Source organism: Mixophyes fleayi, assembly GCF_038048845.1.
Source record: "Mixophyes fleayi isolate aMixFle1 chromosome 2 unlocalized genomic scaffold, aMixFle1.hap1 SUPER_2_unloc_2, whole genome shotgun sequence".
Classification (NCBI taxonomy): domain Eukaryota; kingdom Metazoa; phylum Chordata; class Amphibia; order Anura; family Limnodynastidae; genus Mixophyes; species Mixophyes fleayi.
The window spans coordinates 150,073-168,431 of record NW_027445879.1 but is presented as its reverse complement, the minus strand read 5'-3'; the positions used below and the strand labels follow the sequence as shown (position 1 = coordinate 168,431).

The 18,359-nt window shown below is 49.6% G+C and overlaps 1 pseudogene; it reads right to left on the bottom strand.

Moving 5' to 3' along the window:
• Positions 1–13,912: 13,912 nt before the first annotated feature.
• LOC142109520 (phospholipid scramblase 1-like) lies at positions 13,913–17,847 on the bottom strand (annotated as a pseudogene).
• Positions 17,848–18,359: the final 512 nt, after the last annotated feature.

The window sequence follows — 18,359 nt, the reverse complement described above, 5'->3', positions numbered from 1 at the left end:
AGCAATATTGGCTGCAGAGTTTCCAAATTTACGCTTGTCTGCATACTTAGTCTACCTGTCACTTTCCTCCCCATACCCAGTTGCTTCACTAGGCAGGTTCCCGATTCTTGGCCCCCCATATTAATCTTCATATGGGGTGGCTCAAGGATGGCAGGTTCACTCGGGCCAATTCCGGGGTCCACATCCATTACCCTGTCTAGGGCCGATTCTTGCACAGACTCTGCGGTTAGTCCATCACTTTGTAGGTTCCTAGCTCCGGCCAAGCTGGTATTAGGCCTCACGCCAGAAACATCTTCCATACTGGATGATTTAGACCCAGAAGCCTGGGGGCTCTCCACCTCTCCTCCCCCAGGATCCTCCATCTACAGCTGGGATAAGTATCAGAACAAAGTCCAGTTACTGAGCACTCTCCAAAACACGTCCTTCCTCAGCGGCTGCTGGCACCAGACTTGCCCTCCAATGGGTCCTCGTTAAAGGATTTAAAGTGTACTCATTCCAATTACAGGGCCTCGAAAGAGTCCTGTATTGTTATTTTTCGTCACTACCTCCCCGAGTCGGGAGTGGGTAATTTGCGCGCCTGCTGCCTTCCTTGGATGTGGTAGCCGTTTCTCAGGCTCCCTCTCCGGAATCGAACCCTGATTCCCCGTTACCCGTGGTCACCATGGTAGGCGCGGAAAGTACCATCGAAAGTTGATAGGGCAGACATCCGAATGTATCGTCGCCGTCACGGGGACGTGCGATCGGCCCGAGGTTATCTAGAGTCGCCAAAGCGGCCGGGGGCCGGCGGGCCCGGGCCGAGGCCCGGAACACCGCCGGGGCGCCCCGGATTGGTCTTGGTCTGATAAATGCACGCATCCCGGGGGGTCAGCGCTCGTCGGCATGTATTAGCTCTAGAATTACCACAGTTATCCAAGTAACGGGTGGAGCGATCAAAGGAACCATAACTGATTTAATGAGCCATTCGCAGTTTCACTGTACCGGCCGTGTGTACTTACACGTGCATGGCTTAATCTTTGAGACAAGCATATGCTACTGGCAGGATCAACCAGGTAGCTTTCCCTCCAGGAATGGGGGGGGGGAGCTGAGGGGGTAAGCCTCTGGGGAGGGGGGGTGTCACAAATCGGGATCTTAGCCGCACTTACCTCATCCGCCGCTGTCATATCACGGCTACCTGGGTCCCTTCTGGTCATCTGCAGCATTCCCGTTCTCCACACCTTCATTTGTAAACAAACACATACTGTCTGTCCTGCTGCATGGGCGCGGCCATCTTGGATGCAGTCAGGTGATCAGTGCAAACCAACCAGATTCAGAAGCTGTGATCACATGAACTGATCAGCCAATAGTTGTTTGGGACATCCTATTTAAACCTGCTGCTGTGATCTGTTCATTGCCAGAACAACACACTTCTCTCCAGAGGATAGTTCTTGGCTCCAGTGTTCCTGACTGCATTACAAGTGCAGTAATCCTGTCTGCACTCCTAAGTGCAGTGTTCCTGACTGTATTACAAGTGTAGTGTTCCTGACTGCATTACAAGTGCAGTGTTCCTGACGGCATTACAAGTGCAGTGTTCCTGTCTACATTTCCAGACTGCTAATTCCCCTGCTATATTCTACAATCAGCACGAACATGAGCAAGAAGTTCACCCAGGCTGCTAAGTTCTGTTTCACTCCTGCTCCAGCTAGTCCCAAGGGTCCCGAATCGGATCAAGAAATTCAGACGACCGTGACAGTTTGTTCTGGCCTAATGGATCCGCTAGGGGAACATACCCCGAGGGAGGACTCTGTCCAAATATTAGCTGAACGCATTGAGAGACAAGAAACTAACCAGGGGCAAATTTTGAGATTGCTGCAGGATGTTTCTACACGTATGGATACCTTGCAGTTATTCCGCAGTCATCCATCCCATACTCCGCCTGAGCCAGTAATACCTGCTTCACTACTTACTTCATCCAGCCTCCATCTTCCCACGCCAGCTAAATACAATGGCGATCCGAAGAATTGCCGCGGGTTTCTCAACCAGTGTAGTATACACTTTGAATTACAACCCGGAAATTTCCCCACTGCACGTACCAAAACTGCTTATATTGTTTCGCTACTATCAGGGCAAGCTCTGGCATGGGCATCACCGCTCTGGGAAAAATCTGACCCAATTTTATTTGACATTGATCGCTTCCTGTCTACCTTCCGCAGAATATTCGACGAGCCTGGAAGAACAACGTCAGCCGCTTTAGATATTCTGCGCCTTCGGCAAGGGCAGCAGTCTGTGGGCCAATATGCCGTTCAATTTCAAACACTTTCCTCTGAACTATCTTGGAATAACGATGCTCTTGTTGCGGTTTTCTGGCAGGGCCTGTCTGACCACATTAAGGATGTATTAGCGTCTCGGGACTTACCTACAACGCTAGACCAATTGATTACCACCTGCAATCGGGTTAATCTTCGGTTCAGAGAAAGAGCTCTAGAAAAGAGGAAGCTGAAACGGGTCCGTGTACCGTCTCCTTTCCCTGAAGGACCCATGCAATTAGGCAAAGCACGTCTTTTACCCACCGAGCGAGAACGGCGAGTTAGAGAGAAACTTTGCTTATACTGTGCCAGTTCCGGACATCTGTTACATCATTGTCCTCGTAAGCCGGGTAAACACAACCTCCTAGCTGACGATGAGGAAGTGAGCCTAGGAGTGGCTCTTCGCTCCCCACAAGGCAAGGACTGTATTATCCCAGTCACTCTGAAACACGCTCAAGGCTCCCAATACATTTCAGCCCTGCTGGATTCTGGAGCAGCTGGGAATTTCATGTCTGCCAGATTAGCTGCTGAACTAGCCATTCCACTAGAGAAAATTCCAGTGACCATCTTTCTCTCTGCGGTTGACGGTAGCCGTATTCCAGGGGGTACCATTACGCATCAGACTTCTCCAGTGACGCTCCAAATAGGAGTTCTGCATTCCGAGTCTCTTACCTTTTTGGTCATCCCAGAAGCCACTAGCCCTGTGGTTCTCGGGTTTCCATGGCTTCAAACGCATAACCCCCATATTGACTGGTCGACTCCACAAATCCTGGCGTGGGCTCCAACTTGTTTCGGGTCCTGTTTACAACGTGTTCTTCCAAATTGCTCCACCTCTGATAAGGAAGTTTTGCCAGTTCCTTCTGCCTACCAAGAGTTCACAGACGTTTTCAGTAAGCAGGCCGCTGAAACTCTACCACCTCATCGGGATTGGGACTGTCCCATTGATCTTGTTCCGGGTAAAACCCCACCGCGTGGCAGAGTCTACCCTCTTTCTATCCCTGAGACAAAATCTATGTCTGAATATGTAAAAGAGAACTTGGAAAGGGGCTTTATTCGCCCATCCTCTTCACCGGCAGGAGCCGGGTTCTTTTTTGTAAAAAAAAAAGATGGTGGATTACGTCCCTGCATCGATTACCGAGGTCTCAACGACATTACCATCAAGAACCGGTATCCTCTGCCCCTCATCACAGAGTTATTTGACAGAGTCAAAGGTGCGCAAATATTTACGAAGTTGGATCTCCGCGGGGCCTACAATTTGATCCGTATCAGGCGTGGCGATGAATGGAAAACCGCCTTTAACACCAGGGATGGGCACTACGAATATCTTGTCATGCCATTCGGTCTGAGCAATGCCCCAGCGGTTTTTCAGAATTTCATAAACGAAATCTTTCGGGACTTACTGTACCATACTATTGTGGTATATTTGGATGATATCCTCGTTTTCTCCTCTGATATCCAGTCCCATCGCAGACATGTTAAAGAGGTCCTCAGCCGTCTCAGAAGGAATAAACTGTATTGCAAGCTTGAAAAATGCACCTTCGAAGTTGAATCCATTCCATTCTTGGGGTATATCATCTCGGGCACCGGTCTCCGTATGGACCCAGAGAAGGTGCAAGCTATTCTTAACTGGCCTCAACCATCTACACTAAAGGCAGTACAGCGATTTCTGGGATTTGCTAACTACTATCGAAAATTTATTCGTGGCTACTCTACTGTAGTAGCACCACTCACCGCCCTCACCAAAAAAGGAGCTAATCCTGCCAAGTGGTCTGAAGAAGCCCAATCTGCTTTTCAACTTCTGAAACAAGCATTTATTTCTGCTCCCATACTGAGGCAACCAGATTTAACCTGTCCATTCTACTTGGAAGTTGATGCCTCATCTGTCGGAGTAGGGGCAGTTCTCTCCCAAAAACCAGCTGATGAGCAATGGCATCCCTGCGGGTTCTTCTCCCGAAAATTTTTACCAGCTGAACGAAATTATGCCATAGGGGACAAAGAGCTGCTTGCCATCAAATTGGCGCTTGAAGAGTGGAGACATTTACTTGAGGGAGCTCGTTATCCTGTCACAATATACACGGATCACAAGAATCTGCTCTACCTTAAAACTGCACAGTGCATGAATCCACGTCAGGCCCGATGGGCACTATTCTTTTCTCGATTTGATATCCATGTCACCTTCCGTCCCGGTTCCAAAAATCGCAAGGCCGATGCTCTGTCACGTTCTATGGTAAAAGAAGAAGATTCCATCATTGTGGATCCACGGCCTATTATCAGCCCACTCAGCATCGCAGTCAGTAGACCCGACAATACACCTCCCCAGGGGAAAACTTTTGTTCCTGAGAATCTGCGTAAAAAATTGCTCCAATGGGCACATTGTTCCAGATTTGCCGGTCATGCTGGCATCCGCAAAACTCAATCTTTCATATTGAGAAGCTACTGGTGGCCTACGCTTCATCAGGATGTTCAGCAATTTGTTTCCGCATGTGGCAGCTGTGCCCAACATAAAAGTTCAAGACAATCTTCAGCTGGTCAACTTTTGCCTCTGCCTATTCCCACCAAACCCTGGACCCATATTTCTATGGACTTTGTTTCCGATTTGCCCAATTCTAATAATTTCAATACCATCTGGGTCATCGTTGACCGATTCTCTAAAATGGCGCATTTTGTTCCTCTCCGTGGACTCCCATCAGCACCTATCCTGGCTCAGCAATTTATAAAGGAGATCTTCCGTTTGCATGGGTGTCCTGAAGAAATCGTCTCAGATAGAGGAGTTCAGTTTGTGGCGAAATTCTGGAGATCCTTGTGCCAAGCACTACAGATCAAACTAAACTTCTCTTCGGCCTATCATCCCCAATCCAACGGGCAAACGGAAAGAGTTAATCAAGACCTAGAAACATTTCTCCGTTTGTACATATCCTCTTCTCAAGACGACTGGGTAGATCTGCTTCCTTGGGCAGAATTTGCTCATAATAATCATTATCACGAATCCTCTGCTTCCACTCCATTTCATACGGTCTATGGCCTACACCCCAGGGTACCCTTGTTTACTCCACTTCCTACAGCCTCAGTACCTGCCTCTGAAGTTTTCCTAAAGAATTTTTCAGGCCACTGGCGCCAGGTACGGGAATCTCTACTTAAAGCGTCCCAACGCTACAAAATTCAGGCCGACAAAAAGCGACGAGCCATTCCAAGCTTGAAACCCGGAGACAGAGTCTGGCTGTCTACTCGCAATCTACGCCTCAGAGTTCCATCTATGAAATTCGCTCCTCGCTTTATTGGACCGTTTAACATCTCCCGAGTCATCAATCCAGTGTCCTACAAATTACATCTACCATCTTACCTCAGGGTACCCAACACCTTCCATATCTCTCTCTTGAAACCACTGGTGCTAAATCGGTTTTATACACCCAAACTGGTTTCTCCTGAAGTGCAGACTGAACATGGTGACGAATATGAAATTAAAGAGATCTTGGACTCTCGGTTTCGACATAAAACCTTACAATATCTAGTCGACTGGAAAGGCTATGGTCCAGAAGAGAGGGCCTGGATCAAAGCTTCTGATGTTCACGCTCCATCTCTCATCAAAAAATTTCACCGCAAGCTTCCAACTAAGCCCCAATCTAAGTGTCCAGTGGCCACTCGTAAGGGAGGGGGTACTGTCACAAATCGGGATCTTAGCCGCACTTACCTCATCCGCCGCTGTCATATCACGGCTACCTGGGTCCCTTCTAGTCATCTGCAGCATTCCCGTTCTCCACACCTTCATTTGTAAACAAACACATACTGTCTGTCCTGCTGCATGGGCGCGGCCATCTTGGATGCAGTCAGGTGATCAGTGCAAACCAACCAGATTCAGAAGCTGTGATCACATGAACTGATCAGCCAATAGTTGTTTGGGACATCCTATTTAAACCTGCTGCTGTGATCTGTTCATTGCCAGAACAACACACTTCTCTCCAGAGGATAGTTCTTGGCTCCAGTGTTCCTGACTGCATTACAAGTGCAGTAATCCTGTCTGCACTCCTAAGTGCAGTGTTCCTGACTGTATTACAAGTGTAGTGTTCCTGACTGCATTACAAGTGCAGTGTTCCTGACGGCATTACAAGTGCAGTGTTCCTGTCTACATTTCCAGACTGCTAATTCCCCTGCTATATTCTACAATCAGCACGAACATGAGCAAGAAGTTCACCCAGGCTGCTAAGTTCTGTTTCACTCCTGCTCCAGCTAGTCCCAAGGGTCCCGAATCGGATCAAGAAATTCAGACGACCGTGACAGGGGGCGGGCGGCGGACCGGCCCCAGGGAGGTGAGCCGGGGCTGTCGCCACCGGCCTCTCGCGGGGGGCTGGACCATCCGCTTCGCCCCACCCTCCCCCCGGCCCGCTCCCGCCGCCTGGCTCAACCCCGGTTCGCCTCAGGGAGGCTCAGAGGGCCGGGCGGGCCGGGCCCGCGCTGGCGTGGGCAGCTGCCGGGCGGCAGCGGTGGGGGACGACGGGTCAGCGGGGGGAACTAGTGCGCTCCGCCGGGGTGGACCCGGGGGGGTGGCAGGGACGGGCGCGCCCGCCCATCCCCAGTCCGGCCGTTTCGTCCGGCCTCTCCCCGGCGCCGGGGAGGGGGACGCGCCTCGAGCGGCCGCCCTTACGGGTGGGGCCGGGCCGCTTCCGGGGCGGACGGGAGGGTGGCGGTCGCGCCAGCGGCGGGACCCCCCGGGGCCCCGCCTGGCGACCGTCCCTCCCCGCCGGGAAGCGGGGTGCCTGGTCGATCGGAGAGAGTCGACTCGCGGGGGACGTCGACGCGGGCTGAGAGAAATCCTCCCGAGGGAGAGAAATCGCTCGCCGCTCAGAGTCCCGCTCGGAGAATCCCAAAGTGTGTCTTTTTGCCCCGCGCGCCAGTCCGGGGGGCTGGGTTCGGGACGCGGCCGGCCCTCTGGAACCCGGGGTCGGCCCCGGCGGCCGAATCCGTCCTCATCGGGCCTTCCGCCCTGGATCCCCCGGCCCGGGGGCAGCCAGACGCGGAAGTACACGCCGACAGCTTGGCCTGGAGTGACAAAAACTGCTGCGAGTGCCTGGGCGAAGGTGCCTTTGGGCGGCTGGCTCCGTCGCGGACTTGTAGAAAAGCCTGCCGCTGCAGCTCCAGCTCACCCTAACCCTAACCCTAACCCTAACCCTAAGTCCGACGCTCAAGTACAAACCGACAGCGTGGCCTGGAGTGACAAAAACTGCTGCGAGTGCCTGGACGAAGGTGCCTCTGGGCGGCTGGCTCCGTCGCGGACTTGGAGAAAAGCCTGCCGCTGCAGCTGCAGCTCACCCTAACCCTAACCCTAACCCTGGATCCCCTGGCCCGGGGGGGCAGCCAGACGCGAAAGTACAAACCGACAGCTTGGCCTGGAGTGAGAAAAACTACTGCGAGTGCCTGGGCGAAGGTGCCTCTGGGCGGCTGGCTCCGTCGCGGACTTGGAGAAAAGCCTGCCGCTGCAGCTGCAGCTCACCCTAACCCTAACCCTAACCCTAAGTCCGACGCGCAAGTACAAACCGACAGCTTGGCCTGGAGTGAGAAAAACTGCTGCGAGTGCCTGGGCGAAGGTGCCTCTGGGCGGCTGGCTCCGTCGCGGACTTGGAGAAAAGCCTGCCGCTGCAGCTCCAGCTCACCCTAACCCTAACCCTGGATCCCCCGGCCCGGAGGGAACGCAGTCAGACGCGAAAGTACAAACCGACAGCTTGGCCTGGAGTGAGAAAAACTGCTGCGAGTGCCTGGGCGAAGGTGCCTCTGGGCGGCTGGCTCCGTCGCGGACTTGGAGAAAAGCCTGCCGCTGCAGCTCCAGCTCACCCTAACCCTAACCCTAACCCTGGATCCCCCGGCCCGGGGGGAACGCAGTCAGACGCGAAAGTACAAACCGACAGCTTGGCCTGGAGTGACAAAAACTGCTGCGAGTGCCTGGGCGAAGGTGCCTTTGGGCGGCTGGCTCCGTCGCGGACTTGGAGAAAAGCCTGCCGCTGCAGCTCCAGCTCACCCTAATACCCTAACCTATCCCAACCCTAACTCTAACGCATACCCCCCTAACCCAACCCTAACCTTACCCTAACCCTAATATGTCCCTAACCCCAACCCTAACACCCTAACCCCAACAACCCTAACATACAGACAGTCCAGGTGTCCCCTCACACTCAGGATACATGTAATACAGACAGTCCCGGTGTCCCCTCACTCTCAGGACAATGTAATACAGACAGTCCCGGTGTCCCCTCACTCTCAGGATACATGTAATACAGACAGTCCCGGTGTCCCCTCACTCTCAGGACACATGTAATACAGACAGTCCCGGTGTCACCTCACTCTCAGGACACATGTAATCTAGACAGTCCTGGTGTCCCCTCACTCTCAGGACACATGTAATACAGACAGTCCCAGTGTCCCCTCACTCTCAGGACACATGTAATACAGACAGTCCTGGTGTCCCCTCACTCTCAGGACAAGTGTAATACAGACAGTCCTGGTGTCCCATCACTATCAGAATTAATTTAAACTAGTTTTATATGCTTATTTAAATTAAATGTAAGGTAATAATGCAGTAGGAGGGTGAAATTTGATGTAACGTGTACAGTTTTGTACAGTTTGACAGTTGTGGAGGCATCTATTGAGAAGTGTGGTAAGCATTGTACTCCTGGAGGTAAATGTATCAAGGTGCAATTTTGCAAAATCAGCGATTTTCTCGGGACAGTTGAAACTCGCAGATGTATGAAGCAGAGATTTCATGCAAAACCGCCAGAGTTGTGTTTCTGTCAAAATCGCTATTTCCAAAATCACCAGAGTTGTGCTTCTGTCAAAATCGCTATTTCCAAAATCGCCAGAGACCAAACTCCCGACTGTTTGCCACTGCTTTCAAACACGCCAGATACAACACGCTGCTTGCTAGCAGCGCGCTTGTCACGCGCCGTCCCTGTGTCTCATCCTCTGCATCCTAGGCAACCGGTCGTCACTTCCGGGTCCCGGCAGCCGCACGTTCCGTTGCTTAGGATGCGATTCACAGTATCCGGCGGTGGTGTTCAGCGTCACCACCGCCGTAGGCAGTCCTGCCCCCTGTCTCCCCCTTTAAAAAGCTGACTCTGGCACACGATGAGTGCCAGAGTATTAGGTCTCATCCTTGCTCCAGCGTTCCTGTTGCATCCTATCTGTGACTCCAGTGTATTACCCGGCTATTCCCGACCATTCCTATTCTGTGCTCCCTGTGAATTGACCTCGGCTTGTTATTGACCATTCTTCTGCGCTTTGGATCCCTGACCCGGCTAGCTCCTGACTACAGACATTGAATTCTCCCTGTGGCATCTACTGATATCTCGGTTCTGACCCCGCCTGTCTGACACCGCTTCCATCCTCGCTTCACTGGTTGCTCCCTCTGAGGACCGCGACCTGCGTGTTCCCGCAGCTAAGACCATACTTCCTTGCGGGGGTTCCTGGTGAAGACCTGAAACACGTTAGACTCCACGCCTCTTTGGTGAGTAGTGCCAAAACCAGTAAGAAATACTCCTGAATCGTGACAGTATACTTTGGCCAGAACGTAAGATGGAACAGGTGAGCCCTCAGCTCGGGATCTCCTTATCCAACTGGGCCGCCGAGTGGAACAGCAGGAGGCGGACCAAGCTCGTTTACTCCAGTGTGTCCAAGGAATTATGTCACGGCTAGACACCTTACAGGCGGTACAACCCCCCACCCCCCCCCCAACCCCCGGCTGAACCCTCCGTTGCTCCCTCTCTCTCTGCTGCGGCCACAGTAGCTCCATCTCCTTCCCTGACTTCATCTACCGGGCTTAGAATTCCTGCTCCGGAGAAGTACGACTGAGATCTGAAGAGGTGCAGAGGGTTCCTCAACCAGTGCGCCATCCACTTTGAGTGCAACTCTTCAGCCTTCTCCTCTGAGCGTACCAAGGTGGCCTTTATAATATCTCTTCTCAGTGGGCAAGCCTTGGACTGGGCTTCACCGCTATGGGAGCGCAATGACCCTTTGTTGGAGAGTTCGGCTACTTTTATTGACATGGTCCGAAGAGTCTTCGATGAACCAGGTCGGGTTTCCTCTGCTGCTTCCAGTCTCCTGAATCTCCGGAAAGGTTCCATGTCTGTCGGCCAGTATGCGGTACAATTCCGCACTCTCTCTTCTGAGCTTCAGTGGAATAAAAAGGCCCTCATTGCCACCTTCTGGCAGGGTCTTACTGACCGAATCAAAGATGAACTTGTCACTAGAGAACTCCCCTTGGAACTGGACGCTCTTATTTCTCTATGTATCAGGGTCGATCTTCGTTTCAGGGAGAGCACTTCAGAGAGATCCTCTACAAAACGTATCCCTCGACTGGCCCCCCAATTTCAAAATCCCCTATCTTCCACAGAAGAGCCTATGAAGCTTGGCCATTTCCACTCCCTATTCTACCTCTAATCCCGAGTTCCTGATGCCCATCCAGTTTATGACCACTAAAGGACCCCAGCGAACCTTTGCCTTCGTGGATTCCGGTGCTGCAGGGAATTTCATCTCGGCCTCTCTTGCCTCACAGCTCCAATTGTCCGTTCAAGATCTGCCTCAACCGCTTACACTCACAGCCGTGGATGGTAACCGCATCAGCAACGGTATCATCTCTAGCATCACGAGTGCGGTTCAGCTATTGGTAGGAGCCTTACATCAAGAGTGGATCCAATTCCTTGTGTTACCACAATCTGTGAATCCTTTAATTCAGGGCCTTCCTTGGCTTCGAGCCCATTCTCCTCAATTCAACTGGGTCCGAGCCAAAGTTATCTCCTGGGGTCCGCATTGTCATAACAAGTGCTTCTCCTCCCCTCGTCCACGACTCTGTTTAACTCGCACAGTTCCGGTAGAGACTACTCTTCCGTCGGCCTATCAGGCCTTTAAAGATGTCTTTTCCAAGAAGAGATCGGAGATCCTGCCGCCTCATCGCCCTTGGGATTGCCCGATTGAACTGATTCTGGGCAAACAGATTCCCCGTGGCAGGACTTATCTCTTATCTTTACCTGAAAGTTAAGCTATGTCACAATACATTTCCGAGAATTTATCCTGGGGATTCATCCGAAAATCCTTGTCTCCAGCTGGCGCAGGATTCTTCTTCGTTAAAAAGAAGGATGGGGGCCTTCGCCCCTGTATCGATTACCAACAACTGAACAAAATCACCATCAAGAATCGTTATCCATTACCCCTCATTACTGATCTGTTTGATAAAATCAGCGGAGCACAAGTCTTTTCAAAACTGGACTTACGAGGGGCCTACAATCTAGTACGTATTCGTCAAGGAGACGAATGGAAGACTGCGTTCAATACGCGAGACGGACACTTCGAATACCTTGTGATGCCCTTTGGGCTTTGCAACGCCCCCGCAGTCTTCCAGTCCTTTGTCAACGAGGTCTTCCAAGACGTCTTATATCGTTTTGTTGTTGTCTATTTGGACGATATCCTAATATTCTCACAAGATATAATTTCCCATCGGTGTCATGTGAAGGAGATCTTATCACGTTTACGCACCCACCAACTGTACTGCAAACTAGAAAAATGTATCTTCGAGGTCAAACAGATTCCTTTTCTTGGATACATCGTTTCAGGCTCTGGATTGCACATGGATCCACAGAAGGTATCAGCCGTTACTAGTTGGCCTCGTCCCCAGGGTACCAAAGCCATCCAAAGGTTTATTGGGTTTACCAACTACTACAGGCAGTTCATCAAGAACTTTTCCTCTGTAATCGCTCCAATAACTGCCCTGACTCGAAAATCAGCCGATCCTAAAAATTGGCCTCCTGCCGCCTTAGAGGCCTTCGACCGGCTGAAACAAGCCTTTACGTCTGCCCCCGTTCTCACACAACTGGACCAACTAAAACCCTTTTTTCTTGAAGTTGATGCATCCGCCATTGGTATAGGGGCAGTCCTGTTCCAGAAATCCGGACTTAGCCCACATCTCCCCTGTGGGTTCTTTTCTAAAAAGTTTCTTAGTCATGAAAAGAATTACAGCATCGGCGACAAGGAGCTCCTCGCGATCAAATCTGCCCTGGAGGAGTGGCGCCATCTCCTGGAAGGCTCCCGCCATCCTGTGACAGTCTTAACGGACCACAAGAATCTGCTCTACATAAAGTGAAGCACGGTGTCTTAACCACGTCAGGCACGATGGGCATCCTTCTTTTCTCGTTTTAATCTAGTCCTGACATACTATCCTGGGTCCAAAAATGTGCAGGCAGATGCTCTCTCTCATTCATTCGACAATTCTGACCTATGTTCTCCCTCGGAGCCTCTTCCCATCATCTCTCCCACCAGTATCATTGCCTTTACCGGAACCTCTGCTAGAACACCCCCCAGAGGTTGTTCCTACTTGGAAACGAATTTACGACCCAAAGCTCTACGGTGGGCACACTCCTCCACACTATCTGGACATGCTGGTGTCAAGAAGACATATGAATTCCTACGGCAACTATTCTGGTGGCCAACCTTACATTCCGATGTTCGAGAATTCGTGGCTTCCTGTGCAACTTGTGCCCGTTGTAAGAATCCGAGGTCAGCACCTTCTGGTCTTTTGCAACCACTTCCTATTCCTGATCTTCCATGGCAAAGCATATCGATAGATTTCATCACTGATCTCCCTATTAGCAACGGGTTTACTACTATTTGGGTTGTGGTGGACAGATTCTCTTAGATGGCACACTTCGTGCCCTTGGGTGCTCTTCCATCTGCATCTCAATTGGCTACTATCTTCATCAAAGAGATCTTTAGGCTCCATGGCTGTCCTTGTGAAATCATCTCGGATCGTGGAGTCCAATTAGTGTCACAGTTCTGGAAGGTCTTTTGCAAGACACTCGGTTCTGAACTCAAATATTCTTCTGGCTATCATCCTCAAACCAATGGCCAGACAGAGTGCGTTAACCAAGACCTGGAGGTCTTTCTACGATGTTTTTCATCAGAGAACCAATCCAAATAGTCTAGTCTCCTACCCTGGGCAGAATTCGCACATAACTTTCACCATCATGAATCCTCAGGTTCCTCTCCCTTCTATGTCGTTTATGGAACCCAGCCCACCCTCCCTAACTTCTCCAGTCATATTCCATCTCCAGTTCCTGCTGCTGATACTCTGACACGGGACTTCTCTCACATTTGGGCAAAGACCAAAGACAAGCTCCAAGAGACTTCCCAACATTATAAGCAAGCTGCTGATCGTCATAGAAGGAATATTCCCTTGCTTCAGATCCATGACAAGGTTTGGTTGTCTACTCGCAACCTCAAACTCCGAGTACCCTCTCAGAAATTGGCTCCACGTTATATTGGCCCTTTCCCTATTACACGTTATCAACCCGGTAACTTACAGACTCCGGCTGCCTCCCTCTCTAAGGATTCACAATGTGTTTCATGTTTCCCTCCTCAAACCATTAATCCTTAATAAGTTTTATTGCTTGCCCCGTCATCCTGCTCCTATTCGGACTGCTGTGGGCGAAGAATTTGAAGTCAGCCGCATCGTAGATTTCCGTATCCTCCACGGACGGCATCAATTCTTGGTTCACTGGAAAGGTTTCGGGCCAGAGGAGAGATCCTGGGTGAATAAAGATCTCCACGCCCCACAGGAGCTGTTTGCGGCGGCTCCTCCTTTTTTATTTTTCTGCAATTCAAGCAAGAAGAATCGTGGGATATACAAATATGGGCTCCCCCTGGGTGAAGAACAGAAGACTTCAATAAACAATGGGCCCCTTCTGGGCGAAGAATTGAACAGATTACAAGCCAGGACATTTGGAAGTACAAATAACTTTAAGACGGGGTAAGTCAGACTTTTGGAAATACAAATTTATTTTGGACTTGGTTTACAGCCATTTTGGGATTGAAAGTTGCTGACAAAAGGTGAATACTTCATTGGTGAGTATCAGGGAATTTTTTTTTGTTAATAAAAAATTATGGTGTAAATGAGGGTGTTTACTGTGGGTTTATTATTTTTAATAAATCCTAGTGGTTTTAATGAGGGTGTGGTGGTTTTGTAAACATTTTCTTTTGCGAAACTACAGGTCCCAGCCAGCTGTGGGTGTCAGGGCATGTTGGCACTTGTGGTTCTCCAAGTGCCAACATGCCCTGACTGCCGTAGGTATGCTAGTGCTTGTAATTATACAAGTAGCAGCATGGCCACAATGTTTTGGGCAACCTGGCTGGCTGGGACTTGCAGTCCCACGAAACAAAATAGCGTCTGTTTTTTTAACCATATATGCGCCGTTATTACCCTACAACCACCGCCCAGGGGTGTAGGAAGAGCCCTAGTGCTATCAGCACTGGGCTGGGTGTCCCTAGGGGGGGGGGGCGATCGTTTTTTTCAGCAGACCCCACTCCCTAGTTAATCCAGCCCAGCGCTGAACAACCTGGGGTTGGTTAGTCATTATGGCAGGGGGACTCCTGCTGCGTGTCCCCCCTGCTATAGTGCCTCCAACCCCAGGTGGTTTGCCTAGTGCTGGTTAAGTGAAAATCGGGGGGACCCCACACAAAATTTTTCCACGATTTTCACGGAATCAGCAGTAGTCAGGCAGCACTAGGGTTAAGCATGAATAGAGGGGGACCCCACGCTTTTTAAAAAAAAACTTTTATCTATTTTTTACAGTTCTGGCAGCTGTATGACAGGCAGTGTAACAGTGATGTGTATACAACATGCTGCTACGACACAGGAGAGTTTGCCAGACACGGGAGTGTGTGGCAAACACGGGAGTGTTTGAAATCACTGCAAATCACCGCAGATGACCAGAGATTTTGAAGATCAGGGTAAAAATCGCAGCTTCATACATTTGATGAGTTTGGGACTAAAATCGCGGGTTAACACCCGCAATTTGTCACGATTTTAACACGCTGGCAAAATCGGACCTTGATACATTTACCCCCTGGTGTGCTTTGCAGGTCCTTCAATGTAACACCCTGGCCTGAAGAGGGAGCTCTCATACAATCACACACATGAACATAGAGAGAGACTCACCAGGATGAAGCAAGCACCCTGTAACACTGCTTTCATTTTTACATTCAGATCTTTTGGGAATTGAATCCCAAAGTTATCGGCATCAGTGAATATTTCCTTTGGTGATCCGTCCAACGCTGCGGGACTCACACAGTGGTTTAACCTGGTGGACACAAATTGGACATTGTGAGAAGTGAATGAGAAGTCATTATCCCCTGAGAGTGAAGTGTGGACAGGAGGAAACAGATGGACAATGTCAGGATTATCCAGTTCTCCTCACCTGAAAGTTCACATCTCCACGGCAGCTGGACATAAGGCAGGGCCCAACCACCTTCAACACTGGCTCACGATTCTCAGTCTGAAGACAGTATTTAGGAACGAAGGGGTGCCATGTTTGTACCACATACCCAATGGTGTGTCCTGGAGGACTCTGCACCTCGAGCTGTATGAGAAGAATGAACAGAAATGGGATAAGTGATCAGTAATACAGGAGGATTGGGAAGAAATATGAAACACAAGGTAAAGATGGCCCTGACCAGATGAGCTTACTATCTAAGCGGATTGATGACTTATCAGTTATGTCACAGACTCCCAGCACTACCACAAACTACGTTCCAGCCCATAAAATTAATAATTTCATAATATTGATATCTTTTGAATGACAGTTCTGCTAGTATATATGAATTATTAAATGGGAGCAGCCATGGTAAACACACTTGAAGTTAAGCTGACCACACAATGAATTTGGCAGGGTAATTTGAACAGCCATTACAGGAACATGACAAATACGAACAATCAGCATCACCTGTGGAGTCAGTACAGGAATAGTAGAGAGATACAAGACAGGATAGAGGTGTAGTGACAGAGCTGTGTGTGTGTGTGGTCAGTACAGGAACAGTAGAGAGATACAAGACAGGATGGAGGTGTAGTGACAGAGCTGTGTGTGTGAGGTCAGCACTGGAATAGTAGAGAAATACAGGACAGGATGGATGTGTAGTGACAGAGCTGTGTGTCTGAGGTCAGTACAGGAATAGTAGAGAGATACTGGACTGGATGGAGGTGTAGTGACAGAGCGTTGGATAGGTGTGCGCAGAGCTGCCAAGAGGGGTTCAAGTTGTTGTACTGGGGCCCTAAATGTAAAAAAAAATTGCACCACTGCTACGCAGCAGCACAAAATTACTACTGGGTGTGTTCATACAAATGGGGGCGTGGCCATGCATCATTGGGCGTGCGCAGCCCACCCTTCTACAGAAAAAAACCCTGCATTGTTGTGTACACCATTAAACATTCACCAAAAATTGGGATTGTCCCACTAGAATGACAAGATTTCACAGACTCTGCTGCTCTCTCCTAACTGTTCTTCTCACTATCACCACCTGTGGCTGCAGGTTTCTTTAGTCGCTGCGTCTCAGGATCCTGGAATGTTGGGGGCCCTATTTGGAATAAAAATGGGTAAATTTAGAAAATTACAGCCAGCCCCAGCGTTAAATCAATACCACCCACGATTAATAATTAGGCCTTCCTCCAGCCCCAACATTAAAATAATAGTATTCATATTTACTAATTAAACCTATTTCCCTCCCTACAAACAGCCCCAGCAACAAATTAATAGTATTTACATTCCAGAAATATACCTATTTCCCACAACCATCACTGCCATTAAATAATTCATAGGCACAATTAATAAAGAGACCACATTCTCCCCAAACTCACCCCACATTCAGTAGTGCCCAAACCACCCCATCTTAAATTAATAGTCCCCACTATTGTGCCTCTCTTCCCCCCTTTTTTCTCATGCTGTGCCTCTCTCCCCATTTTTCCTCATACTGTGCCTCTCTCCCCTTTATCCTCATGCTATGCCTCTCTCCCCCATTTTCCTTCATGCTGTGCCTCTCTCCCTGTGCTTTTCTGCTATATTCCCTTTTTTTACTTACCTTTGTATTAGCTTCTTTCTTTTCTTCTCTTCTCTTCTGTCTTCTTCCTTGCTCCTCTCTGCGCTGCTCCTCACTGAATGTTGGGCGTGACTTGATGACGTCATGCCTGACATTCAGTGTAAACAGAGCAGAGAGCAAGGAGGAGGAGGGATGTCGGCGCCGCGATCACATGAGTATGTGTATGTATTTTTTTAATTTTTTTTACTACCCTGCTCCCCCCACCAAGGAAGGGGCAAAGCCCCGCCCCCCCGAACCCCGCAAAAAAGGCTGAAAAAAAAAAGAAATTTACAAAATAAGAAAAAAACAAGAAAAAAAAACGTGGGCAGTGAGGGCCCGGGCCGGGCCCCCTGGCATGCCCGAGTGATTAGTACCCGATCCCCCTCTCGGCGGCCATACACATTCCGTGTGCGTATGTTGTACATGAATATCATTCTTACCAGATGTATGGCATCTCACCTCTTGTAAGCAGCAAGGACAAAAACAACTGTTGCATTTGAGGGGGCGGATAAAATGGATGACCTCCCGTCCAGAGTAATCACACACGTGAAGGGTGAGCGGACGGCGGGGCCCACAGCACAAACATGCACACACAGAGCTCCTCTCTTGCACTGTAAAGAATCCGTTTACCCATAATGTTTCTTAACTCATACTGATTGCACGTCTCGAAGCCTGTGACAGCTGTGAGAGGGAAAGAGTGCAGTGGGTGTGTGATTATTCATTGTGTAATCGCTATATTTTCAAAAAAATATGAATATTTAGTTGATGGGAAATGTGAGATCAATGTGCACGAGATGGCACCTTGTGAGAACAGGAAACAGCATAGGAGAGGTGGAACATCGAGTAGAGGGAGACGTGATATATCAGAGAGATGAGGAAAATGTGGTATATGGGAGACATGTGATATATCAGAGATGAGGAAAATGTAGTATATGGGACACATGTGATATATCAGAGAGATGAGGAACACTGAATAGGAGATATGTTATATATAAGAGAGATGAGGAACATGTGGTATATGAGAGACATGTGATATATCAGAGAGATGAGGAAAATGTGGTATATGAGAGACATGTGATATATCAGAGAGATGAGGAAAATGTGGTATATGGGAGACATGTGATATATCAGAAAGATGAGGAAAATGTGGTATATGGGAGACATGCAATATATCAGAGAGATGAGGAATATTGAGTAAAG